The 27,643-nt window shown below is 42.9% G+C and overlaps 1 protein-coding gene across 6 annotated transcripts in view; it reads right to left on the minus strand.

Moving 5' to 3' along the window:
* The window catches only part of BACH2 (BTB domain and CNC homolog 2), a 188,173-nt gene that overhangs the window by 114,108 nt on the left and 46,422 nt on the right, over positions 1 to 27,643 (minus strand). The window lies entirely within an intron of this gene.

Here is a 27,643-nt window from a genome sequence, read left to right on the forward strand (position 1 = left end):
GATGGTGACATAAATGATACAGAATCGCTGGCAATTCAGGGGTGTCACTGCAGCTTTAATCACTGATCAAAACAGAGAGCAATACTCTGTCTCACAAGGAAAACAGCAATAACTGAACTTTTAAATTTATTTATCTATCTATCTATACATATATCTTGGAATTATTTCTATTTGTGAAGAACTGAAAAATACAAGAAATGGCCTCAAAGCTCTTTTCCATAGAGCAGCTATTATTTTTTGAAGTAAAACATAATTATCACCTTGTTCCAGAAAACACATCTAGATGCCTTCTCCTTTGCCCTCTTGGATGTAAGGGAATCCTTGGGGCCACAACCAAAGCAAGCAATGCTTTCATGGTCTCTAAAGTGACTCAAGTGAGCCAACAATACAAAAGACTCTGCTCATCTCATAACCTCCAAATCTTTCTTAATCTTCAGCCTGTGGCAAAACAGAAACCCCAAACTTTGTGCTTTGGGCATGATACAGAAGTGACCATTCCTGCAAGCAGTGCTTGTACAAGAAAACTGTGATTTGCATGGAAGACACATCTCCTTTGCGCTCAACTTGCCTTTAAAGCAAATAAATCAGCCATGGGCAAGCATTGGGTTAATATTGGCAGGGCAAATTCCAGGCATGAAGCCCTAGGAGAAGAAGCATAGCTTTGGGTGATGGAGATTGGCCACCAGCCTGCTGTTGGTAGGGTAATGGAGGAACCAAATAAAGAAACACAAAATTGCACTGACAGGAGCAAAAAAAGATCACAAAGAGATTGATTAAAAAAATCCAAAAAAACGAGAAAGAGCCAAAGCAGGGAAGTTTGACAAACAGGGACAGTGTCTGTGCAAGAAGCTCTATATAGCATTTTTATAACAAGGGCAGGGTTTAGCACTGGACCTGGAGGGGACTGGTCCGCCCTGGTGACTGCCTCTGCCTCCAGGAAAGGCTGGGAGCTTTCCTAAGCTCCTTAGCGCTGTGTGTGACCAGCACAACAGGGCTCTGCCTGCAATGAGTGTGCTGTGCCACTGCTACTACAGCGTGACAGCAGCTTCCCAACAGGTAACGGGGTGCCCGTGATTCCAGTGCTGCAGTGGTATTTGCTGTAATTTTTGTTAAGGTTTTCATAGTTAGCCAAGCCACTATTGTTTTTATTGACATTCACACATGCACACAGTGCTTAAGAGAGAGAAGGGGGGCAAAAATAGAAGCTTAATTGAAAGTTCAGCTTCTTTCAACTTAATTTGTTAGTAGGTTCATCATCATTTTTTGACAGAATAATCTTTCCACGGTGAATTATTTTCACTGGAAAAAAAGAGGAGACCAACAAATTGCTGGATATAATTTGTGCTTTAAATAATGAAGCAATTAATGGCATTTTAGCAAGAACACATTCTTCTCCCCAGAAATAAAATCCCTATTTCATCTCATCTAAATTGCATGGTCAGCTTCAAATAAGCGCAATATAAATCTCCTTCCCATACTGCTGCTGTTATCTATGATAAAGGGAAGAGACAGAAAGTAATCTTGTGTTCTGTATTCACTGACACATCATTTTCATGCTACACTACACTGTAATTTATTTCTAATGGGATAAACCTCTTGTAGTCTCCCTGCATTGTTCAGCCACACACACATCCCCAACTGGTACCAAGATTGTGGGACTGGCAGGTGCAACACCCAGGGACCCCGCTTGGTGGATTTAGGATGTCTACTGCACATTTCAGCAAAGCTACAGCTGTGAAAATAAACAGAGAGACTGTATAATTAAGGTACGTTTTTCTTCTTTCCCACCCACTGCCTCCTGCAAGAAAGGCAGTCAAAGAGTATGACACTTTTCAGTACTTCTTGTAATTTCCAACTAAACTTTTCATTTTTTATTTAATCGGTTTGAGATGATGCAAAAAGACATGTGGAGCTGTGAGAGATTAAAGGGCATGGAAACCAGTTGAAAGTGAGAAGTCCTTATGGTTTAGCCACAGCAGAGGTATCGTTTCATACAAAGGAAAATATCTTTGAAGCTCTTTCTGCTGTCCTCATCAAGAGTTATACAACAAATGTATACCTCTTGCAATGTATGAAAATCAAGCTGGGGCCATGAAGAGCTACATGTATTATTTTTGTTTGCAATGTTTTCATAGGATTTTGCAGAAGAAGGTAAAACCTATGGCTCAAGGCTTACAAAAACTTCCTTCAAATTAAAAGTTTGGACTGAAGACCCAGTTACTCCTGATACAATCCTGAAATGGATAGGTGCAAACAGAAGGCTACCTATGATATTCCTGCAGAAATTAATATATTTTAGAGAACATCCCCATTAATTTGTACAACACTTTTCTCTGTCAAAATGTGCAAGACCACTACAGATACTTAAGCTTCTGCCAGTTAATAAACACGATCATCAAGCACCATGACTTAACAAGATAACAATCTCAGTTTTACTGCGCCTCTCACACCCACCTCTCCAGCTCTGCTGATTGCTACACTCACATACAGTGGACATCTTACAAAGTAAAATATTGTCTAATTAGCTGCCTACTATCTGGCTACTTCTGTGGCCCAATCACTCCAGCAGTCTACAGCAGGATTAATCCTGTCTGGTTCAGATGCAATGTAGAAACTTGCAGCTGTGACAGTCAACTCCCCCAATTCCCTTTACTGTCAATGCAAAGTGACAGTCCCTTCCAGGGCACATGTCACACCACTGCAGGTACCCATCTTTGAGGCAGTGAATGAACGCCTTGCTGCCTAGGGAAGGCACTAAGAGCTCCACTGTGGCCACCTCCACATGGACAAACTCCTGCTCAAAGCGGCCTGGCGGCAGGAGAGCTGGGTCTGGTCTCCTGAGCAAAGGTCACTCCAGATGCTTTGCCATCTCCATCTGGACTGGGGTCCTCAGTGCACCCCACGCCCCTGGGAAGGATGGTGACAACAACAGCCAGTCTGCAGAGAACGGGCAGGAGGAATGCAGTCCCAGGCACCAGCAGCAGGGCTGCAGCTGCTTTATATTGCTTCTTGCTGCAGATTATGAATGTTAGCTCTGGTTTACCAACAACTCATGCTTCAAAAATTTGATAAAATACCCCAAAGGCTAATTCCTGCTGAACTCCATCCCTGCTGCCACAATCAATTTGTACTATGACTTTGTTCTGGGGATATGTCTGCAACCACTTATGCGAGGAGCCCAAATGCCTTGATCCAGCCCAGCCTACGCAGGCAGTGCTGCTCACGTCCACGTTGGGTCACGGGTGAAGGGAAGCGGTCCCAACAAGGCTGGCTACTACTTTAACAGGGATTCCAGCTGAGATCCTGCGAGTGAAGCTCCTTGTGGAAACCACCAAGCAGCCCTGCCAGATGCTCCTGGGGCTCTGCAGAGCACTGGCCAAGGAAACCCTCAGGCAACCCCACAGCAAGGCCCAAGCTCTCACAACCGGCCTCTGCTGCATCCCAACCTACCTACAGTGTTTGCTACCAGTCTGTATTCTGATGTCTGCTGATGTCAAAATTGCAAATATAGCAGATCCTGGGTTCATTTACATTTTACTCGTCTGAAACTCCCTCTTAAATGCAATCCAGATGAGCTCCTTGGAGAGGACAGTGGCCCTTGCTGTCTCCAGCCCCACTTAGCAGACTGTTTTCAAAAGGGAGCAGAATCATTTTAGATAGACTGCCTTTCACTGTGGTTGGAAAGGGAATCCTTGATCATGCTCCTAAGGTCAGACCCTGCTTTCTGAGCATCTTTGGAGAGGGATGGCTGCATAACGCACAGCACCAGCTCAGGAAAGCACTATGTGCGACTTTACTGAGCTGCTTGTGATGCCTAGCAGTTCTTGAAGGCAAAATGCAAGGCTTAGCTCTCCCTGGCAAATAGGTGACTTTGTACTTTGTCACCTGGCCATAGACACAAAAAGATGGTATCATGTGAAGTGTGCAGGTGTGCCTGCACCTACTGCCATGGCTCACCCTGCTGCTGCAGAGGGGTCTGCTGCATGAAACAGGGCAGGCTGAAAGCAAACCCTCAAAAGAGATGCTTGGCCCCAGATTTGTAGTGCCTGGGAGCCACAGCTATCTTACAAGGCTACCGAGGAAGAATCGGAAGGGCTAAACCTGGCTAGCTAGGAAGTTCATGGTAAATGGTAAAAAATGCCTTTGAGGCAGGCGCAAGTAAAACAGCAAGCTTAAATCTGGGAGGAAGACATTGGGATTCTCACTCCAAACACAGCAGAAAGCTTTGGTTTGGATGCTAGAACAGTCTCCCTAGGCACAGGGCCGGGATCTTCTTGCCTCAACCTTTCAAAGCTAGGCTGAATGAAAAATAGTAAGAGTTTGGCTGGAAAAGCATGAGCAGATGATAGAATCAGTCTTTTTTGCTTTAAATTTTTAACTCTCTGAAAAATCAGCTTCTCATCCAATAGGCAGGTGACACTGCCACTAGGAATAATCATTTGACAGCTGTACCCCAGCACAGATGTCAAAAGAGAAGCAGCAGAAGTGATGTAGCACAACTGGCCTAGCAAGAGGGGTGCAAACTGCTTCAACCCTGACACACAAGGTGCTAAGATGCAGTGACAAAAGCAGGGAGAATGAATAGGGTCCGGTAACTTTTCTAAGAAAGCAGGGTTTTCATACAGGAACCAGAATTATAAAGAACAAACAACTGAAGATCTATTTGTACTATTGATTAAAAAATAGCATGGGATGTTACTTTTGTCCCTATGTTCTACAAACTGGTCTAAAATTCCAGAACCTAAACATTTTTTCTTTGCTCTGGTAACTGCCATCAGCTAAAACACCAGCTGAAATAAACTCATAAAACTGCATTAAGTCTAATGCACAGGCACTTTGTACATACAGTACAAAGGTAAGGGCTACCCTTCACCTCTGAAGACAATCTGTAGCTACACTTACACCATCTTAGGCCATTTATAGATAAAGCTACAAGCAACTTCTTTATTCTCAGTGCAGCGTGTGAAACGTGGGGGTTTTTTTCCATTTCCACAGAAATTTACTTCACCTACAAGCCCCTCAGGACAGCTTGTGAAACTAGAAAAGGTAGTGTACTGTCCACTGCTTCTAATTAAAATCTTAGTCCTGTGGTGAGGTCACGTGATTTCCTTGAGGTCAGACAGAAAAAGCCCACTAGACCAGAGACGACAGATATCTTGGCTCGTCCATGCAGTGCAGCCCTCCGCAGCCTGGGCCAGAAATGCTGTCATTGGGAAGCTCTGGCTCCTCTCAGTAACCTGACTTTAAATAGTCTAGATCTTTAAAGGAGAAAATGCCATGGAAAATCCCATGTAAAGTCCCATGCTCCGTCCCACCACTCCCCCGAGGGTACCAAGAGTAACTTTTTCCCCCAAAGCCTTCTTGCACCTGCAGATGTTGCTCTGGGAGTCAATGTGGCTCCAAAGCCTGTGCCAGTCTTCAGCTGCTCTCTGCAGTTTTTCTGTATCCTTGAGTGCCAGTAAGTGTTCACACTCCAAGTAATATCTGGTCTGACCATTTCCGTGTTCCTCCAGCTGCTTGAGAGCCCATCTGCTCAGACAGGCTTGCTGGCTTCACTCACTGCACACAACCCAATGTTTCCACCGCTTACCCTGGAGAACTTGGGGGACACACTGGTGAGGAAGTGACAGATCTTTGCATTTGTGACACATTCACTCCGTCTGTTACCTAGTATTTTCCCCAGGTATTTACCTCTGGAGGCATGAGATGTCTGTGCCTCTGGTGAGTTTCCAATACTCACATCCACATGTTAAAATGGAAATAACATCTGAGTGGAAGACTCCTAGTTTGGTCTTTACATTTGTATTTTCAATGACTAATTTTGTTTAAGTTGGTAAACGCAGCTGTTGCCTTGCCAGTTGGTGACATTTCCTTTTGGACTTCCCCCCCTGGTTGGTGTGTCTTTGCCAAGACATGAAAATTGACTCATTCCTTGTATTCCTTTGCCTGTTTATACAGATCTCTATACAGGTCTCTTGAGATTTGTTTCCTTAAATAATTATTAGCCCTGAAATGCCAGACAGTCTTTTCTTACATGTTTTCTGAATTGTCACTTAAGCATCCCAAGCTCAGGATGCTGGATTTAACTGATGTACCAGCTCATTATAATACATCCAGGTGTACTTTTTCTTACGGTGACTTGGTCATGTCACCATCTATTCAACAGCAACCGTAGAGAGGTGAAAGAATGCAGGTTGGTTTTACACCAGCATTATCCATGATGAACCATCCACTCAGCTTTCTACTTGGTTCAATGGCTTGAGCTTGTCAGTGACTTCATAGCCATTACAAATAACACATACTTGAAAAGAATAGATTAGTCTCCTGAAAAAGGTAATAAAAATATCCTCCCCAAGAGCTCCAAACAAACAACCGCATCAAACTGGCAGGTGATCTGCCTCAAGCCAGGGAGCAGGAGGCTATCCAAAATCTTGATAGCAGAGGCTATCCAAAAATCTGGCCATTGCTTTATCTCCTGAATTGAAATGTCTGAGCTGAAGCTGTAAGAGAAAAAAACCCAGAATCTCTGTTTTTCATTGTGGTTTGGGATTTTTTCATTTCTGATGATTGTACCAGTGAAAGGAACAGAACTTCTCTTCCACTCTTGCAATTGCTTGCATCACTTTCTAAAATACTTTATCTGGAATGCAATTTTTTTGTATCAGTTGGATTATTAATTTTTTCATATTCCTGGATTTCTTGAAGAGCGCAGCAACTGCTTATTCAATGATTTTTCAACAATGGTCTCTACCTCCAGCTACTCCAAATTGTGGTTTTAGAGAGCTTTTCACATCTGCCTTTTTACTATGAGACAGCATCTCTACTCTGGGATTTTCAGTTCCTTTGGCAAAGTCACAGCGCTCCTCCCACCGTCATCATCCTTCTCCTGTCACTAAATAGCTTTCACTTGCTAACCTCAGACAGGCCTACTGGGTGGTAGAACCCGGCCTGTTGAGCAAAGGAAATAGCTTTTTCAGGAACTAGACCAGCTTCTTGGACAAGGCTATCTTCTTTATTTCTCTTGGGGTCTCTATTCTTGTTCTGGAATTGATTTTCCTGCTGATTTTGCTGTGTGCATTCAAATGTCCAGTGTTGGCCTTGGTATTTCCATCCTTGGAAAGCCCACTATCTGGGATTGCTCAGCTGAAAACCAGTTACATTTTTAGCCACATATGGCATGTTCACTTCAGTAGTAAAACTAATTTACTAGCTCTTCTGCACTTTTTTCCCTTTTCTTTTTCTTTTTCATATTGTTACAAAAAAAGAATCGCTTCTATTGCCTGCTAAGATGTGCTAAAGATAAACACTGTGTTTGCCTCCAATATACTCAGACCACAACAATTCCACCGACTGCTGTGGGGACACCTTTACACTATGTCCAGGCATCACCAAGAGCCCAGAGAGCAGGCAGAGTTCTGCCAGGCCCCACGTTATTGCTTTGGAGACAGAAGATGACATTCGGCCATTGATTCCTCTGTTCTGTCATCAGCCTTAACCCCAAGAAAGAAGTCTCCCTTTTAGTAAGCAGATGTCAGGCTGAGAAATTTGGTCCAAGTCTGCTGACAGCTCTTATCTCATCGCAGTAGTTGTCTTTTGGTAATGCAGTGTAATTGTCATTTCATGTACTGTGTTTGAAATCTAGTTCAGAGCAATCGACCACTAATTGGTTCCCAGTCTACAAGCTATTTTTCTGCCTTGGAAGTCATAATTAATGCTACTCCCTCCGAGTTATCATCATCTTGCTTCATGAATATATTATAGCTTTGTTTTCATTCTTAAGATTGCTCTTCATCAATTCCTGGTCACAGACAGTTTGCTTACTCAAAGGATTTTACTTACTCTATTCCTCCATCTCTTTCACCTGCATCTCTTTTGTTGTTGCAGACTTTATTCCACTGTTCCAGAAACCTAGTTTCTGTGGTTAGATTTTTTTCCAAACCTTTCCCTAAAGAACTCTTCAGAGGCTTGCTTGGCTCATGGCTTTCACCAAAGCAGGTCGCATCATTTCACCCAAGACAGAATCTGCTGTTTACCTGGCAAGTACTTTGCTGGAACAGCTATCTTGCCATCTTCCTCTAATTTCCTCTTCCTTTTAGGCCTCTTTTCCAAGGACAGATTTTTTGCCTGTAGCTGAGCCCCAACCACAGAGTGTTCTACTACTGCTTTTCACCACAACCATGATGTTTGACCAGTTTGGTTTGGGCCATGAGACTCTGCAACCTTGCCCTCAGCGAGGTCAGCTTGAGCCTTGATTTGGCCTCTGGGTTCAAGTGGTAGTCGTGCACTGCCAGCTGCTAAAGGAACGCAGCAGTTTTCCTGTCACCTACATTCTACTTGATAAGGATGCCTCAAGATGAAAAGATTCCGAGTACTCACATTTTACAGTAACAGCAGCCATTTCAATACCTGGCTTAAAAAAGAAACCACATCTTTCATCTCAGAAACGGCCGTGCTCTGTCTCCAGAGCTGATGTAAATTCTTCATACCTTCTTCTGCATGACATTTTGCATTGCCTCCCTCCCTTGTCCCCAGCACACTAAATGTTAGTAGTTATCACCACCTGAATCTTACGCAGGTTCACATTAGGACTCCCTAAATACAGTGAAGCACAGAAACTTAACACCTACCAGAGCTGGGAGAAAAACATTCATAAAAATTTTTTTTTGGCTGCTGAACTAGCTCATATTCTTCTATACTTACAGTGCTATTTGGTTCAGCAGATGGAGAATGTAAAGGAAGGTCCCTTTTGCCAACAATTTCTACTACCTCACACGAGAAATGTTAGCTACACGTGGGCCCCATGTGACACAGTAATTTTGGACCTGACAGTGGGTAAACTGTTGGGAAGAGCAGACTTCGCGCTTGAATGGTCAAGCCACAGACCTGAAATATTAACATTCAAAAGTCAGGTTCAAGGGAGAGCCGAAATGGGCCAGCAGTGCTGAAAAGAACAGTTGGTCATCATTGCAAAAAGCCCAGTCTTTCAGGGAGACACACGCACAGAGGGGAAGGAAGTTTAACCCAGGGGGCCAGTACCTGGGACTTGCTAACTCACTTTCCCAGAGCAAAACTATAGTGGGTAACTATTGACCAAATGAGAGCTGAAGAAGCCAAATCAGGATTTATGGGACTGCTCTGAAAATCTACAGGATGGATAATGGATTAGGTCAGTGCACTGAGGTCACCTGCACTGACGTGTCACCTTTGGCACCAGCCACATTAGTGAATGGGGTGGGAGATGGGGTGGGGAGAGGGAAGAAGGAAAAACCATGGTTTGGGGTAAAAGAAAGTTTTCTGGCTAAAAAATGAGACCAAAAAAATGCTATTTCTGAGAAATTGGGAAACGAGTGTCACTCTTTTAATCATAACAGAAGACAGAAACAGGGAAGACAAAGAAGATATGTTCAGAAGAACATAAAACCCAGAGATGTCTTAATGCTTTTCACAGATAACAAGCTCTCAAGTAGTATAAATACAGTCTGAGCAAGTGTAATCAATATATAGCTTGCTTTAAAAAAGACAAACCATCTGCATTTCACCTCTTCATGTTAACACACTGTAATAAACAAACAGCTATGGAAAGCAAACAACAAGGGACCTGAGCTGTGTTAAAAACTTCCTTGTATAACCTCAAGCAACTACTTTGTGCCTCAGCTTATACACACAAAAAAGCTGTATATACTACAACTGGGTTTAATTAAAATTTGGTGGTTAAAGTACTGTTTTAGTGTATAACTTTTCTCAAAGTTATGCAATTTTTGCCATTTATGGTTATCTGGTACATCATTTCTCTCTAGAAAAAAAAAGTGTTTCTGAAACAGAAAGAGACTGGAATCCACTTGTTCAAATCCAGACTTTAAAATGACATAAGAGACATCCCTAGATGTTCTGGACCATCACACCATGGAGTTACCTCCCGGCGAGAAAGAGTGATCAGCAAGAGGATACACGAACTCCCTACACCAAGTCTCCAGCAAAGGACTTCCAGTGTAGTTTTTTACTAGCAAAAGGCAGGTGTCTGAATAAATACAGGTGTCTGAAAACCTGTAGCTAGTAGGTCTCAGAGGAAGCAAAGAGAAAGCTGAAGGAAGACGGAAATGACTATTTCAGATTCCCAAGGGGACAGCTAGCTTCTGTTGCCCTAAGTAATAAGAATGTTGCTTCATTTGCTTTGATTATGAATTTTAATTTTGTGATACCTGATTTTCTTTGCTTGACCTCCTAATGGCTAGACAACAATTCTGTGCATGACTGTACTTCAATTTTATTTCTACACCCTGACAATTAGCCCTCTTTGATGGAGCATGTTTTAATACAATCTGTAGATAAGTTGGGCTGCCATCAAACCCATTGAGATTGGGTTTGTTCTCAGCTTTTGATTTTATTAAGTGCAGGCATGGAAAGGCAAGAACTGAAGCATTAGTTCAAACAGGAATGAGCTCCAATCCCTGTTCTCAAAAGCAAGAACTTTGAGGCGCGTGGGAACCCCAGGGAACACACAGGGTCACCTTTGCCTTAGTTAAACTCCTCCACTTCTGTAACTCTCTTGCCTTCCATTTTGGCACCTGTTGAGCAGACAGAAGAAGAAATACTTGGGGAAAGAATGCCAAGGGAAGACTTCCTTGCAGAATTTTTGTTTCGTTGTTCATTAGCAGGTAGGCGACAGCCGTACATATCAACGTGGGTGAGCACATAGGGCTTTCATGGAAGAGAGAGCGCCAACGTTCATTCCCAGGAGACTCATCTCACTTACAAGACGCCCACGTTCACACTGCAATCACAGCTGCACCAGCTACAGTCGTCTTGGAGGCTCTGCTCTCAAGATGCTGGTGAAAGATATCCTAAATCGCAATGCTATCTCCCATTATTCCAAGTCTTCTGTCAGCAGACTCAAACTCAGGATCCTTTATAGTAATGGAGAGATTTACCAACACCTTTACCACTAATATAATCTGCCAAGAAAGCACTTTTCATTATCTGTTTTAAAATATATATAAGTCTTATGTATCACATATTCCTTATCAATTTTATGTAACAACAGCACTGAAGACCAGCGATACAGGAGCTCTTGATGTTTGCAACTTGCTTACAGGACCCAAATCTAAGAGACAGCATCACTGCATTTAGAAATGTCACATCAAGGCTTCCAGTAGCTTCAACATTTCCCATTTCGTTAAATGAAAGAAGAGGTGGAGAAAGGAGGAAACCGTATTTCTGCTCCACTTGACAAATGCAAGAAACTGCATATAGATCAACTGACACAACCTCTCTGAATCTTGCTGAAACACACAAACAAAGCAAGATCAACCCAGGCAACTGGGTTGCAAAAAGAATTTGCTGCCATGGTTTGGGCAAATGGTTTAAAACCCAGAACAGAAGGTTTTGGATACCTTGGTTGAATGCTACCAAATGAATAACTGCACACAAGTATACCGTGGATAGCAGGTTTCAGAAATCAGCACCTATCTATCTACCACTTCAGTGGTAATCAACAGATTAACTCTGTATGACAATTTAGCTACAAGTCTCAGCCTGGAAGCACTTCCCTCCCCCCTACACCTAAATCACAGTCAGAAATGCTCCGAAGGAGATTAGGGAGACGAGTTCGCCAAGCACAAAGTGCTGACCTAAATGTGTTCCTCTTTAAGTAGGTGGAGGTTCTAAATTTGACTGAAATGGCAATGTTCAGTCCAGCCCTTTTGTGTTTTTCAAGATTTGTATAAGCTTTTAAAGCCTCTCATTTCTTTTAAAGCAGGTTTCACTATCCCTAGAAATATTTTCTGCTCTTAGCCTTTTTGCTATAAACATACAAATTGCACATACACATATTCTGCTGAATCTAGAGAAATGACAGGGTTTGTGCTTCACCAGCTACATCTGAAAAAAGCTGCAGGTGATGCTCTGGCTTGTGCCAGCACTTGGTAGTGGTGTTCTAGTGTACAAGAGGGATGGCTGTTTCATCAAACCATGTGCTCTGTAAGCTTTTACACTGTAAGCAAGGAGATCCCAAAATATAGGCTGCTGCATTTCTTATTTTCATCCATACAACACTGTTAAATCAATGGGATTTACATGGATTAGCAAAGGACAAAATTAGTCTATTTTAGTAATGGTAAAATGACATTAAGATTATAACCCATCTCACAGTCCCAAGATTAATTACTTCCCCACTCAATATATCAAAAGGTTCTTTCCGCCTAACAGAGTCGTGTCAAATGAAAATAAAATAGTGGGTTTTTTTTCTTTTCTCTCTTTTAGACATGATGTATTTTAAAACTGAAAGAATTAATTGCTCATTTTCTTTAAAGAGTGAAAAAGGAGCACAGGCTGCTATGCTGCTTGGTTAGAAACATCAGACTGAGGCTGCTGACAACTCACTGAACCCTGAACTATGACATCAGAGCTGGCCACAATGTAAATCTTTTGGGAAGATAAAGCTCTTTTATACACCTGTGAGGTTGCTGTTGCCCCCCACCTGGCTGCTCCTGAGATTCTCACACGTGAATAACTGTGCCTGTATGGGAACATTAAGAGAAAATGTCACTGAGGTTTTGAAATGATAACCAGAAAACACACTGTGGTATTAGTTCTGCTAAACAGTATAAGAGCTTAAATTTTAGTTTTTATTAGCTTCTGCAAGGCTGAATTTCCCAGAATGATGTAATTGCCATCTCAAAATCATCTGAAAATGGTTTTTTCTGTCCTCACACTACAGCTCTACATCTCCCCTCTGCTGAGCTACGTCTAGAACAGCTAATCTGAGATCAACTCACACATTGGTTTCTAAGGGACACAAATATAAAATGGGCTGAAGGATACCTAGGATGATGCAGAGAAACATGTTTTGTACACACAGAGACACAACCACTTCAGCATGCTGTAAGGAATCATCAGCCACCAAAGGACATGTGGCAGCTGCCTGCCCGCACGCTGGTCCCGTGTGTGGCCTCTGTAAGCCAGCCCGGCCCGGCCCAGCCCAGCCGACAGCTACAGAGGGTGACTCCACTGGTAGCTGCGGACAAACAGAAGAGTTACTTGCTGCTAGTCCAGTGAAGAGTATTAAAGGCAACCAGTTCTTAACACAGAGCCCACAAGGACACTTGTTTGACAGCTGCCCCCCAGATATCCAGCCTCGAGTGCTGGTCGGGGGCTGTACCTGCGGCTGTGACAAAACCCGGGCAACTCAGGCTAAGGGAGTCCCGGTCCACACACGGATTCATGATCCCAGGGTGGGCAACTCTGACAGCATCCCGAGCTGAACTCCTGGGGGTCGTACACCTAGACATGGCATTTTCCTCCAGAAGGCAGTTTATTCTGGCTGCTTTGCTTTAAGCTGCTTGTACCCATCCCTCCATCAGCAAATGCAGGGCTGGTTTACAGCCCCTGTCCTGGGAGCTGCATCTCCGCAGGGCTGCATGTGTGCACTACAGTTTAAGCACTTTGGGACTGCTCAGAGTGAAATGCATAAAATGCTAATGTATTACTAGACTCCTACAATATTTTTAAATAGCATCTCTGGTATATAGAACTATTTTACAAGCAAGTCAGTGTTCCATGACACCAAAGATTTTTATTTTATCTTTTAAAGTTTAAATATCAGTGAAAAGTGGGTGTTGATAGGATCTGCCAGCAGCACAAACAAAATGTACGAATCCAGACTAGAAATGAAAAGATCTCTCCACAACAGGGAAAGTAAGGCAGCACAATGGAAAAATATTCCACAATACATAGCACCTTGAAAGTATTGAACAAGCAAGTAGAACAAAGATTTCAAAGCACATTTGGACGTGGTTCTTCATGCAACATGTCAAAACCACTACCTTCTCCTCCTCTTCTTCTTGACAGATGGTCTGACTGGGCCCGAAGCCACACCACCAAGCTGTGATCCTGGCAAAACCCACAAGGTAAATAAGGCTGGGCACAAAGTACAACTGGATAGGAGGCATGTGAGTGCTGAAGAATGAGATCCTGGCGATTCAGACAGCAGCACAAGCTCATCTGAAACAATGCTCCAGCACAGTGCCAAGAGTGCTCTAGAGGTAAACACTACATAGTCAGGGCTGTATCTATCTCCAGTTGAAGAGATGTTTAAAGGTTAAACACTTTTCTGTTTAAAAGGTTAAACACTTCAAATTTCCTGGGCAAATCCCAACTGTCTTCATTTTATTTCAAGCTACTGTGAAGAAAAAAACCCAAACAAAATCTCAACATTTATTGATTTTGGTTTTCTCCTGTGCTGCTAGAGTGGTGTAAAGATGCAAGAAAGTGCTACTATGCTCTTTTGCAAGACAGGATGTGTTTCATGGGTACCAAACCACCTCTATGTGTGCTTTGTAAGATCAACTGATTCCCTCAGAGCTAAGAAACACTGAGAAGATGCCAAGTCACATAATTTGGGGAATTGTTTTTGTTTAATATTGTATATGGAACCATCTGCATGAGAACAAATCAATAATCAAAGCCAGCCATGGCCAGACGACAAATCCCTCTGCTTCTGCAGGTTTCAATGTCACATTACCAGTGCCATTTGAATTCTGGTTCGTTTTTAACTTCCGATCAAAGCTAACATAGCTGGGAAGACAATGCTTTCCACGCTCCGCCTTCCCCCCTCCTCGCTGCTCTGAAATCATCTGTCTCAAAGCCAGAAGTCTAAATGGAGTGTAGGGCAAGTTCAAAACAGGGAGTGTTGCTGGGAGTCTACTGCCAATTCCACTCTGCAGTCACAGCTTGCTCCCACAGCTCCATTAGCTGCCTGCAATCAAGGGCGGACGACTCAGTCCTGCTTGCTGTCCAGGTTTAATAGCTTCAGCTAGTTAATGAGCAATGGCTAGATTGCATTCCAAGGCTTCACATCATTCACAAAGCAATTAAGTGTACACTTCTTGGGCTCCTCCAGGAGCCCAAGAGAAGTGCCTTGTTCTACTGAGACGATAACTGGAAGGCACAATTTTCAAAATGGAGTAGCGTGACACAATGGGAAACTGTCAGAATATTCACCTTCTCCAAGTATCACACTGAATGCATCATTCCTTTACCACAGACCTCTCAAGAGCTCACTTACCTGTACACCCCTGGATTATAGATTGCTCTTGCTACATGAAACCAAGAGCTGTAAGCCACTGGGAAGCATCTCAGTGCATGCTCAGTGCTGAAAAAGCAGGCTAAGGAGCCACTGAGTTAACAAAGCAGATCTTTACTCTGAAAGCCACTGCAAAGGCAGGGGTACTTTTTACATGTATACTTTTTACACATTCTCACCAGAGAATGTTTGCAAGGCACCTTGCAAACAACGAAACACTTACACCTAGATTTACAAAGCTCAGAAGCTAAGTGACTTGAGCCCTCTGGCATTCCTCACAAAACCAGGAGCATGTCCGTAGAGAACGAAGCTACCTCTGAAGGCAGAACTGGGGAAAAGCAAGCATTTCTATTGACTGACACATGCTCATTCACCCCCCATACTCTTGCACTACTTTACTGCTATTTATACAAGTACCATTACTGCTGCAATGCCCCTTCCACATGTTTGTGTATATTTAAACTCTCATTTCCAAGGCAAAGATCCTTCTGTTTGTTACGGGGAGGCAACTTCTCTGGCAGCACAAAGGTTATCCTGGACCAAAGCTGGATCTTCCACGGACTCTGAAAGTTCAACTTCTTACATCTGCGGGCTGTCTTTTCCATGCTGTTCAGCTGAACCTGAGGGAGAAAGGAGTCCTGCTGGCAAGGGCCTGTCTAAAAGACATGCTCTCAACAAAATGTTGAGAGCCAAGACCACAGAGCTAGTAAGTAAATGGCAGCCACACTGACAGAACATCCTTCTCATCCCATATACAGTGTTCACATATGAGACTTTTGAAAGCCTGGATACTTACTGGTTTATAACACCTTTACTAAAAAGGAAAGGACATCAAAAAAAAAAAAATCCCCAAACATTCAGGGTCCCTTCACAACCTATTTCTGTAAAACCAGGAATCACATTCCATTTCTCTGAGCATATCCAGTACCTAAACTGGAGATGAGTTTCAGGAGGAAAAAAGAAAAATACCACCTCTTTACTCATTTACCAAAAAACTCTTCACTAAACTTTCAAAAAAGACTTTTGCAACAACACAAGACTGGTCTTTTTACTTTAAATGCAAAATCTTAGTATGGAAGGGAAGCACAATTGAAGGATTATACAAGTTTTTTCTTCTATTATTCTCCATTTCCTTTGCACATGCCAGTCAAAACTATAAAATACTTGTGGGAGAAATGCAGAAGGCACGGTTTCACATTCCAAAAGATCTATTTCCATGTGCTGCATATGAGACAGTCGACCACCCAGGAAAGCCAGGCAAACACACTGTGGCCCACCAGTGCTGCAGTTGCTGATGAGCAGCCCTTCTCTATCAGGGCTTTGCCCTGTAGTTCCTATGAGAAATAAGCATCAAGCCTGACAAGCAGCCAAGCCTGTGGCTGCATCACCTCTAAGTCTGCCCTGAAACAGTACTGATGAGCAGACCTGCACTTTGTCCTCTCAAGAAGTGGTGCCAAGTGCTAAAATATTTTTAATAAACTGGCCACAAGAAAGAAAATAAAAAAGGAGTAGATAACCTTAATACAGAAGCCTGTAATATTATCACCTGTTTACTTGTCAAACCCTTCCATCCTATCTCTTTGCCCTCCATCACAACACTTTCACCTCAGTTTTATTAGAGAAATGAGAGTGAAGATGGGTCATCTGTAGTCTTGGGAAAGGGTATGACCAGCTATTTTCTCTCCCTAAGAGCCATGGACAATGTTACTTTCTTCTCATACATCAATCACAGAAAGGTTTGGTAGCTGTTTCAGAGTCACTAAAAATTAATCAGTCCCTGAGAGGCCAAACTGGTTGAGAAACTGCTGGCTGGAGCAACAGAAGCAGGCACGACTTGCCTTCAACAAAGCAGAAGGAATTTGGTTTTAGTTAATGGGGTAAAGGGCAGTAAAACTCGGCCAAGTATTTATTTATTGCACTGGAGTGCCTGCAGCAAGAGAGGAGGTGAGACGGTGTAAAGTTTTTGTAATCCCAGCCTTGAAAGAGAGGTAATTGAACTCTGGTTTCACTGCTGGAGTAAGATAGCACAGAAAATCTTTGGTATGTGCTGTAGAAATGATGATTTATAGAAGCAATGAGGTGTGGGTGTGTGTGTAAAACCAAAAAAGATCTAAAAGCTCTAAAAGCCCTAAAGTATTCCCAAGACAATACCTTTTCGTTGACCTGTTGGCCATTACTTTCTACCAGTTCAAGACAGTCAGGAACACGAGGAAGCAATAAACCACTAGTGAGATTGTTGCTTTGCAGAACGATGCTTTCAGTTCAGCAGTGGGGAATGCTGACTGTACCCTGGGCATCACTGAAGTGTACCCTTGGATCTCTCCAGCGTTACATAAATAAATTTAACAAAAGTTACAAGTATTAATGAAGCTTTATGTAGTCTTGTCCCAAACCTCCACTCAGTGGTGTTGCTACTGGATAATACTTCAGTACAGGCTGATATATGGACATACCAGCTGTGACTTATTTGGCTCTCAGTCATGTCCCCCCACTCGGTGCGAGGGTAACATAACAGGGGTGGGCAGTGAGAGATCCCCAAATCGGGATTCATTTCAACTCTGGTGAACACAACTGACTTTCAGTTCATGGCAGAGCAAAAAACCATGGAGATCCACCTGAGGATGCTACAGAGGCTCACTGGATGTGTAGCAGAGATCAAGAAAAAACAATGAAGAGGAAAAATGGGATGGCCTTGCAGTGTTTAGCTGGGACTGTCAGGCAACAGTTAATGCTGAGGAATCTTGCAATTCTGTTTATATTCTTTCACCACAAGCAGGTGTTGGGAAGCCCAGGATGGGAGGGGCATGCAGATAAAAAAAAAGAAAGAGGAACCACTTTTTTTTCTGGTGTGCATGATCTATTCAGATGAATCTTTTTTACCGACAGGCTCTCTTCCTGGAATTAGCACGGATGCCCAAACGTCACTCCATGGCTCTCTGATAAACACACAGCATAGCTCAAATGGCTAGATTGTGTTGCCTGTTTGTGGTGGAGGTTTTGATGGGAGTTCTGGCGTTATTAAGTAATTTTTAACAGAAATATTATTAAAACCTCCCACCTTTTTAAAATTTAGATTTTTTTGGTTGAAGTTTTGTTATTTCCATACTATTATAGTCGTGTGCTGTAATGCTTACCATCTGAAAAGTGAGACATAAAGGACACAAATCCATTGACACACATCTCACTTCTTCCCTTGGACACCTTGAATACAGCAGTGCACATGATTCTTACTGCGACAGATTTTGTACAGAGGAATGCTCTAATCTGTAGATTTCCCTCCAACTGCTGCTGTTCCTTGTCCAGTGCCACAGCCACTTCTCTCCCTTTTTCTGCAGCTCTTTGTTACTGAACGCCAGTGTCACTGGCTGACATGATTGTTGTGGCTGACATTATGCCACTACTCTAAAGGAAACAGGCAGAGGGCAAAGGAAAAAAAAAAAACTCAACCCAAAACCTGTAGCCACCTTAGGCAAAAGGAATCAGCCTCAAAGAGATATAACCAACCTCACTCTTTCCAGTTAAAGAGAAGGTCCTTGCACTGCAATAGACACGTGGCATCTCAATCAGCTCCTATGCTTGGAAAATGGGTACCCTTCTGCCTGCCCCAACACATATCCTGGAGTGCTTCAGTTCTCAGACATTAAAGGCAAAGATGGGGGGGGGGGCGGGGACAGAGGGGGATAAAATGGTTAAAACCAACCAAACAAACCAACACAAACAAAATAAAAAACAAACCACCAAAAAATCCAACCCAGCGTCAGACAGGAGATAAAGCCGGACCTGTGATTCAGCAGATTCAAATGCTCAGAAATACAACAGCCTGTGCACTACTGAAAGACAGCAGCAGTCCATTACACGTATGGATTTGCAGCACTTTGTCAGCACTAATGATGTTACCTCATTAAAAGAGATAAATGCCTTACTGTACTACCAAAAGCATCTGCTCCTTCCTTCTTCTCGCCTGTTCTCCATCAGGGCCATCAGCAGCAGCACAGTGAAAACAAATCCAAATACAACACTAAACTCACTTAGAGCCACTCGCTAAGGTTGCTTTTTGTTGTTTAAATGTTAACATTTTTATGGCATTTTTTTTAATGGGGTTATTCTGTGCTTCCTACCATGGGTACCTCTTCTCTTGATACTAAATCAGCATAGCAAAGAAAAACAAAGCCCTGTGAACCACCATGGCCCACCAGCTTTCAAAGCACTTCCAGAAAATAATTAATGTCTACCTCGAATAATTAATTCACCATTGAGTAAAATGATGCAACTTCAATCACAGCAGGTGAATTAGGCAAGGGGGTGACAATGACTTCTGTCTGTTAACACTCTCCAACATGTTGCCACACTCAACACAACAGTTTTCTTCCAACAGATTCCTCTCTACGTGCAAAGGTAGCAGTTTACTATAATGAATGTTTTATGCATTATTCCTTTGTGTATAGGGTCTCCCAAGTACACATTATTAAAGTCTATTAAACTCTCTATTTAGCAGAATTACCAATGTGCCTTTGGGGAAATTATTACAATGAAGCTGTACTGGTATTTAAACTCCAGTTGTTTAACAATGTTTTCCTAATCACCAATCCAGGTATCAACATTAAAATGCAGTCAGACTTCTTCCAGCGCAGCGTAAACCTGTCTATGAGCTGCTTATGGAAATTAATTTAAAAAAATGAGTATTTCAACTTGGCATGTTTTTCATAATTAGCCTCAGACAGCTTTTGCTTTAAAATAATAAGAATTCATTCCTGATCCTCTCCACCAAGCAGAGCCCTCCACAGTTAAACCTGGTTACAGAACCAACTAATTATTTGCAGCCATACAGTTTCTATCAGCATACCAGTCTCTGCAAGATACCAGCCCATTCAAGGAAAATCTGGCCAACAAGGCCCCATTCTTTACAAATGGCTTTTCTATGAAAAAAGGCCTATCCTGAGTGCAAGGGATGGAGAAGTCCAAAAGCTGCTTAAACCCAGTGTATGCCCAGATCCCTCCTCTGGTCCAGATAAAACTCAAAGAGTTGAGTATGTGAAGTAACAACAGAGCAGTTACTAACTGTTGTTTGTGCCCCTCAGATCAATTCCCCTTTTCATTCTGCACAATACAGCTGTAACTAGCTACTCTCTAAATGTGCCTGCTTTTGTGGAAATGAGTCAAACTTGGTTCCAAATTTGTAAATGTGTGTCTGTACCTGCCGTGACAAGAACAAATATTTTCCCAATGGGAAGTCTCATGTTTCTCAGGGGAAGAGGAAGTAAACTTCATCATACTAGAAATCAGAGGATTCAGCTTCCTGGGGTGGGGTAGAAGAGACGGAGGTCTCAACCTTTCAGGTTTCCTCCATGGCCTTCAATAAATCACTGGGTTCCTGCCTTCATTTTTCATCAGTATGAAGTGCTCAGGTTCTATCTATGGGGGAGTCAGGCTCTCCAGCAAAGACAAAAGATGTCTTGTCCTTGCTACTACATTACACTAGCAGTTTTACAACTTCAACACCAGTTCAGTTCTCAGTCATCTTCAGTGAAGAAAACAGCATTACTGTATTGAAAAAATGCAGACAACAATCCTACGAAACCAGTGGGCACAGAAACAGAACATAAATAACGGAGCTGAGAAACAGGGCTTGACATCTTATGAAGATGCAAAATTTAGGCCATCACACATGCATGTTTTGATATACCAGAATTCAAAGTTTATGTGCAAATACAGATAAAAGGAGGGCCAAAGTCATCACTGGAAGCTGGTATATATACTAAAGATTCCTCTGACAAGTAGGAGTCAAATACTGTCGGCTCTTTTTGTCTCTAAGTCAGGCCTGCACAATGAAGTTGTTTCCACCAGCACCAAAAGTCCTTCAGGGAACAATTCTTGGGAAAAAAGCACAGCAAACAGGTGGGCATATTTTAGCCATGCACTAATTTCCATAAAGATCAATGGACAAAAGCTCTTCCTTTCTCCAGTTACAAACCCAGAGCCAAAACACCTTCTCTGTTTTACAATCTCATTGATGTTGCTCAAGTTACACATGCTCCAGAGCAGGTTTTGTCCTTGGGGGCACTGGGAGACCAAATCTCCCGTAAATAAGAAAGGAAACAATCTGTTCACCTTAACTGAAATGGGATGAGGAATATCCCCTTTCACCTATAAAAGGAGACATATGTCTAAGAGACAAAGGGAAACCACCACTAATTTCACTTATTTAGTGTGCCTCTCCATCAGGAAAGACTCTTACATACTTAAAAAGTTTTTCCAGCTTTTAAGGCTATTTTATGCAACTGCAGATCAGAAGCCCTGAAGTATACCAGTTGTTCGCTTAGAGAAGTCTCTGGTGCCTACTTCACTGCCTTCCATCCTATTTGATAGGGTTGATCAAGGCTGCACTCTATACCTTGAATTTGCCAGTCCCTTTTCCTACTACTTATTTTACCTCAACACTAGTTTCACAACCGTGAGGTGAGATGCTGCTGCTGAGCTGCACAAAATCCAACCACATCTTCAGCTTAGTTAATTGTTGACTGGCATCACCCAATCAAGCATATTATGGTCAGCTTCACAAGCACCAACACTGGCACACGAGGGAATGGGGCAAGTCCTGGCCAAGGACAACGTAGCAAGAGAAAGACAATGAGCAGTCGTAACTGGGACTGGTGTAGGCTGCCAAAAAACCTCTAGTCCCTGACATGTACCAAAGACACCGTAGGAAAACACGAGTGCGCATTGTGGCATTTGACACAGGGACATTGCAATATGTGTGTCTAATGTTCCCATCCTGTTACGTCATTGTGTTGATCACACCATACGACAGACCTCACAAAAGCACCCGGCAATACAGTGTCACGTTTATTCCACAGTACTGGGCGTAGACCTTCATTTGTTACTGCGGCACATGGATCAGCAGCTATCCCAGCCAAGCTGTCACTTTGTCTCTCCTGCCACCTACTGTACTGAAAACCAAAATATGTGTCACCAACTCACGGGCATTTCCACTTCTGTTTGGAAATACCAACCTTTAGTTCTACTAGAAGTGGAACTACATGCATATGGGAACTCCCTGCTGTCACCACTCCTTCAGCAATACTATCCAGTGTTTCCTGATGAAGGCTAACTCCAGCACTTTGAGCTCTACTTAACTCACTGATCCTTCAGGGTTAAAATTAGCATTAAATACTAAAAATTTTCCAGAGTTTAGGGCACGAAATCCTCTCCCCCTTTGCCCCATGGGAATTAATCACAGAAGATTTATTCTAAATGGTGAACAGGCTATGATACCCCACAAACCTCTGCACCTTAACTGGTTACGTCCAATGTCAACTCTCACAGGGGGCAAAACCCAGCAGAAAAATAACTTCCCATTGGGCGTGTGATTGTCAGCCTGTGGGCTGGGGTGAAACTCTTGCTACACTTGAGCTGCGAAACCAAATGAGTGTCACCCAAGAACAGACCTGACAGAGGCAAGAGTCTGTTTCAGACCATGGTTTACCCTTGTCCTTTCAACCTCTCGCTCACACAGTGCCAGCTGAGCAGGTCTGGCTGTGCCACCCGTACCCTCAGCAGTGCAGTGCTACCCACGACATCCTCCCTATGTGGTCCCACTGCCTACAACATCACTGACTGCAAAAAGGGCTTCACTGATGCTTGTGTCCAAGCGGTGAATCCCAGGAGAAGAATTCTTTAATCATAATTATCTGGGTTCTGCCATCCCTCTGGACACCATTAACCACAGTGAACACCATGGAGAAGGGCAGCAACAAGTCTGAGCTGGTCCAGACTAGTCCAAGCCCACCACAGGGGCTTCAAACCTATTCACGGTACTATGTGGAAGCCAATTAGCAATCAACCCAAAACCAAATAGACAGATATCCCATGTTAATTACTTATGCCGTTCGCCCAGAATGCATGACAAGTTCATTTTCCAGTATTTTATTATTAATTTTGAAAAACTATTCAAATAGAAAACAACAAGCTGAATTTTCTAACATAAATCTCATTAGCTTCTACTAAGAAGATACCTTGTGGGTGCTGGTTTATTTTCCTATATATGGCATTCCCTTTTACCTAATCAACAGCTTGGGGCTCTATGACAGCAGCTGTCTTTGATACAAGGAGTGTTCTCATGAAGGAGGAAGGCATCCAACATTTGCATGATCCAGTAAGCAATCAAATATATTTATTTATGCTGTGACCACAGTAATCAAGACGTATTAAATGCGGAACAGAGCACCAGTTAAGTGCATTTTAAATCTGATTTTTCACTGGTTGCAGTAAAGAAATTGTTGACTAGAGGGACTCTTTAGGGTCTTTACAGGCTGCAATTAGCAAAGCAGATACAGAAGATAAATTACTCCACTCCTGCAAAAGCAAGTCTTACTTTTGCAAGTAATAGTGGGCCTTTCATCTTAGCACTTAGAATTTGATCCAGTGAGAAAAAACCATCAATATAATTCCACTCACTCCCAGATAAACTTCTCTGAAAAATGAGGACATCTCTTTTCCTTAAACAAATCTGACAAGGTTATTAAAAATATTTTTGTAACAGACAGAGTTCAGTATGAGCACAGGAAAACAATTGGCAAGAGCAACTGGAGTGTCTAATCCCAGCTATTTAGCCACCAAAATTCTTCAAGAGCTGTGATACATCCACTTAAAAGCCAAATATGGCTCATAAATAGCTATTAAACATGAATGAACTTATCAAGAAGCAATAGTATGTTCCAATTAATCATACAAAGGCTGCAAAGAGGTTAAAAAAAAAATATTTCTACAGTATCTGATCAGAAGCGGCTTTTGCTGACACCAATTTAATTTATAACAAAATCAAGGCAAAAAACGAAAAGATCACATTAGCGGTTAGTAATGCTACAGGAACTATCAGTGAAAAGCTAACTAAATGAACAGAGCCTTAAAACAACTTGGTATTTTTTAACACAGACTTGAAAACTTGCTACTGCAAAGGCAGTGGGAGAAGGGGCTTGGACATCCTCATTAGCATCTTTCAACTCTCAAGGTTCCCTAAGGATGCTCCAAGGGAATTCAAGATGGCAATTTTATACACAAAGTAATGTCTGGATTGATGTATCCCTTAAACAACCTGCAAAGTTTAATCTCCAAAAGAACTTTTACCTCTGCTGTGCTCGACCACATGGAAGGCTAAGAGATTTAAGCTTGTTTGGTCTATGGCTGACAGAGACTCTCTAACAGAAATGGAAGGTGGATGATAAGCAGATAACAAGCTGCTCCCAGAGTTTCCCTTGCTTTGAGAAGAGTGAAGCCACTGGGAGATTTTCGGAGCAGTTTCTACAAACAAGCTGTTAAGAAAAGCCGCTATCCAGAAGGCTTGACAGGAGGAAAAAGGAAGCAGGGAAATCACAGTAAATAGGATTTGGCCGCATCCAGAAAACAGCTAGGTTTCGAATACATTACAAACAGTCCTGCACTTCACTGCTGCACCAATTCATTGCTGGATGAGAAAAATTTACACAGATTTAAAGGTCCACAGAAATTTAGATTAATCTGTTTAGAACAAATCTTGCCTCTCCCTCTGAAATGCCCTCTAGATGAACACATGACAAAGAGGAAATTGCCACCACTACACTATAACTTCTATAATTTTCTGTTAGGAGGAAGGCAGGCTAGGGATTTATTTATTTTGAGGTTATTTCCCAGAGCATCTCTCCTTGGCACAACATAAGAAGGTTAAGCAACCTCAGCAGGAGATTCTCAGTGCCTCCCTTACCAAGCCCTGATGGGGACCTCCTGCTCATCCTCCAAACTAGGATGGAGAGAATTAGTAGTTTAAAGCTACTAAATGAAAGAAAAATTACCACAGACAATGTCCTCTACCTGTGCAAACTAATGCCAAACACAGGACATGATTCAACATGCATGAACTCCATACTTATCCCTCCTCAGATCCCAAAGGAGGCAGCGCCACAGTACGTGCGAGGAGGGAAGAGGCCAGCAGCGGCAGAGAAATTTCTAGTCTAATCATGAGACAGACAGAAGAATGGAAACGATAGGAGAAGTGAGATAAAAGAATTAGGGGGCTGATAGCATCAACACACTTTTAGAAGAAGGAGAGGAAGTTGAGCGGCTGTGAAAGAGGGGGAAGGAAGAGTAAGGCTGATTTTCCCGATAGACAGGTCATGAACAGTTCCCGAAACCTGCCTAGTCGGGCTGGTTGTCTGACGTAAAGATGCAAAAAGCAACACATGTGGCATCTTTGAAGCGGAAAAAGGAGACGTTGAGGAGTGGGGCACTCTGTAGGGGAATGAAAAACCTACAAGTCTTCTAAGTGCCATAAATAGAGACGAAGCTAGAGCTTTCAACCTATAATGAATGTGAATAGTTAAATAGGAGTTTTGCAGAATTGTCCTCTAAGACAAAAATCTTAAAAACTGGCTCTTCACAAATGCCTTTTCTTTTGGAAATCCCACACCCACTGCTGGGAGATTAGCTTTACAAAGTGAGAATTTAACTGGAATTGCAGCTCTGGGTAACAACAGGAAATGTTGCTCACAGCAACAGAAAATGTAGGATGATTAGGTTTTTGGGGAAGAAGGGAAAGAAAGTTACAGTAACTATGCAAACAGAATAAATAACAATGCTGTCCTTCTCCAGGACCTTTCCGAGGATCTGGGAGCAACCTACAGCCACTCCCCATTAAAGGCTGCTGTGCTACGGCCACAGCTTCTTGCACCATCTAGGTCCCAAGCCTGGCTGTACTCCTTATCTTTACACTTCTATCCCTCTGCAGATCCTCGCACCAGACATCAGCTGGTGGGCAGGGACCCATGGCAGGTTTGTGCAGTGCAGGACCCCAGCTGGGACTTGGGGTGTTGCCAAGTGCTCCTCGTACATAAGTAATGAGGCAGCCTCATCAAGAGACAGAAAACACAAAAGGTTTCCACCAAGTGCGAAAACCTGTAAGCGCGAGAAGGGAAGGCTCTCCCCACACCGAACGTGCTGTGCTCAGTGGCGCAGCCCAGCAGGGCAAGCAGGCTGGGAAAGCCAGCCGTCTTTCAGACAAAAGTGTAAAAAAAGAAGCAGGAGGAGAAAAAGGGAAAGACAAGGTCAAGTTAGAGGGAGGCAGGCTCCAGACAAACCCTCCCCAGAGGAAAGCACCTCAACAGACATTGCTGTGGAGACAGCAATGCAGAAGATACTACTCAGCAGGGGAGAGGGTCATGTTAAAATACAAACCCTTGTTTACATGCTCCCCCAAGTTCCTCAACAGTTGCTGAGAATTTTAGGAAATACTTTGCATTGGACTTGTTTTAGTGCATGTTTCCCAGCAATTTCCAGTTCCAGTTTCTACTTTTATTCTTTATTTTTAATCACCACTGGGACAAAACAGTAACATTCAGATACTGCCTTGCTAAGAAAACCGGAGTAACTGGGAGTTATATTAACAATACTTAAATACAGTCTATTTAAAGGTTTGAACGCATCTTGTTAGAACACTGCATAAATTAACCCAACCTAATTCTCTAGGATGTAACAAGATCTGAAAAGCTCCAAGTTTCATGTTCTCTCTTACCGCCCACTTAAAAAACCAAAACCCAACATGCTGAGGTTAGCTCAGGTTGCAAATGAAAACAAAATTCACATTCAACTGAACAAACGCAATTTACTCCTTGATGCAGTGAAGATGATGCACAACCAGCTCAAAACCAAAGCAAGAAGAGGTTCTCTCCCACCCCCTCCATGCATATCTCCCCTCGTTGTCACTGTTAATGATGCCCCCCCAGTCTGTCCGCCCAGGATTATTAACCGTTCCCTCCATCCCTCCCCACTGTCCGAAACCATCCCTGGATGGAGGGAAGCTCGCCCTGCTGCCGCTGGGCTCCCGGTCTCCCCCGCACCACTTGCACTGGCAGCCAGACAAAGCAAACTCCAGTTGCATCACGGAGCAAACTCATTTTCCAGCAACCTCCCAGCCCGGAGTTTACCGCTACTGTAATCCAGTGCTGTCAACAACGCCGCCTTTGTTGCGCGCCCGTGTGCGCCGCTTGCTTGCTGGTTGCATTGTTGTTTTGGTTTTTTTACTATTATTATTTTTTATTATTATTATTTATTTTAAGGAGGATTTTTGTTTTAAATGAGTAATCTGTTTTCGAGAGATTTCTCCTCCGTGCTGGCTCCACCCTGTACTGTAAACGAGACATTACCTTATACAAGAATGAATCTGCTGCATTCCTCTGTCTAGCTGCCTCGCAGCACATTTCCTACGCTCGCAGCAGCCCCGGCAGTGCACGCTCTCCCACCCCTTCCCCCCCACCTTTTTCTCTTTTTTCTTTCCCTTTTTTTTTTTCCTTTTCACTGCCTCGCTGTGTTTTTGTGTAAATGATCTCACATGACTCAACAAATCCATCTGCCTGGAGCAGGCCAAGTTTGGAGCCTTCCCAGGAGGGAGGAGAAGAATTGCTTTGTGGAAAGGACCTGGAGCTTTGCCCTTTCTCTGGCTCAAATTACCCGCCTGTCAGGCCTGACGGATTTGGCTAAAAATAAAAGGAAGCGGGCCGTGAAAAGGAGATGAATGAGCTCAGCAGTTCCTTAGATAAC

The sequence above is a fragment of the Corvus hawaiiensis genome, chromosome 3 (assembly GCF_020740725.1).
Source record: "Corvus hawaiiensis isolate bCorHaw1 chromosome 3, bCorHaw1.pri.cur, whole genome shotgun sequence".
Classification (NCBI taxonomy): Eukaryota; Metazoa; Chordata; class Aves; order Passeriformes; family Corvidae; genus Corvus; species Corvus hawaiiensis.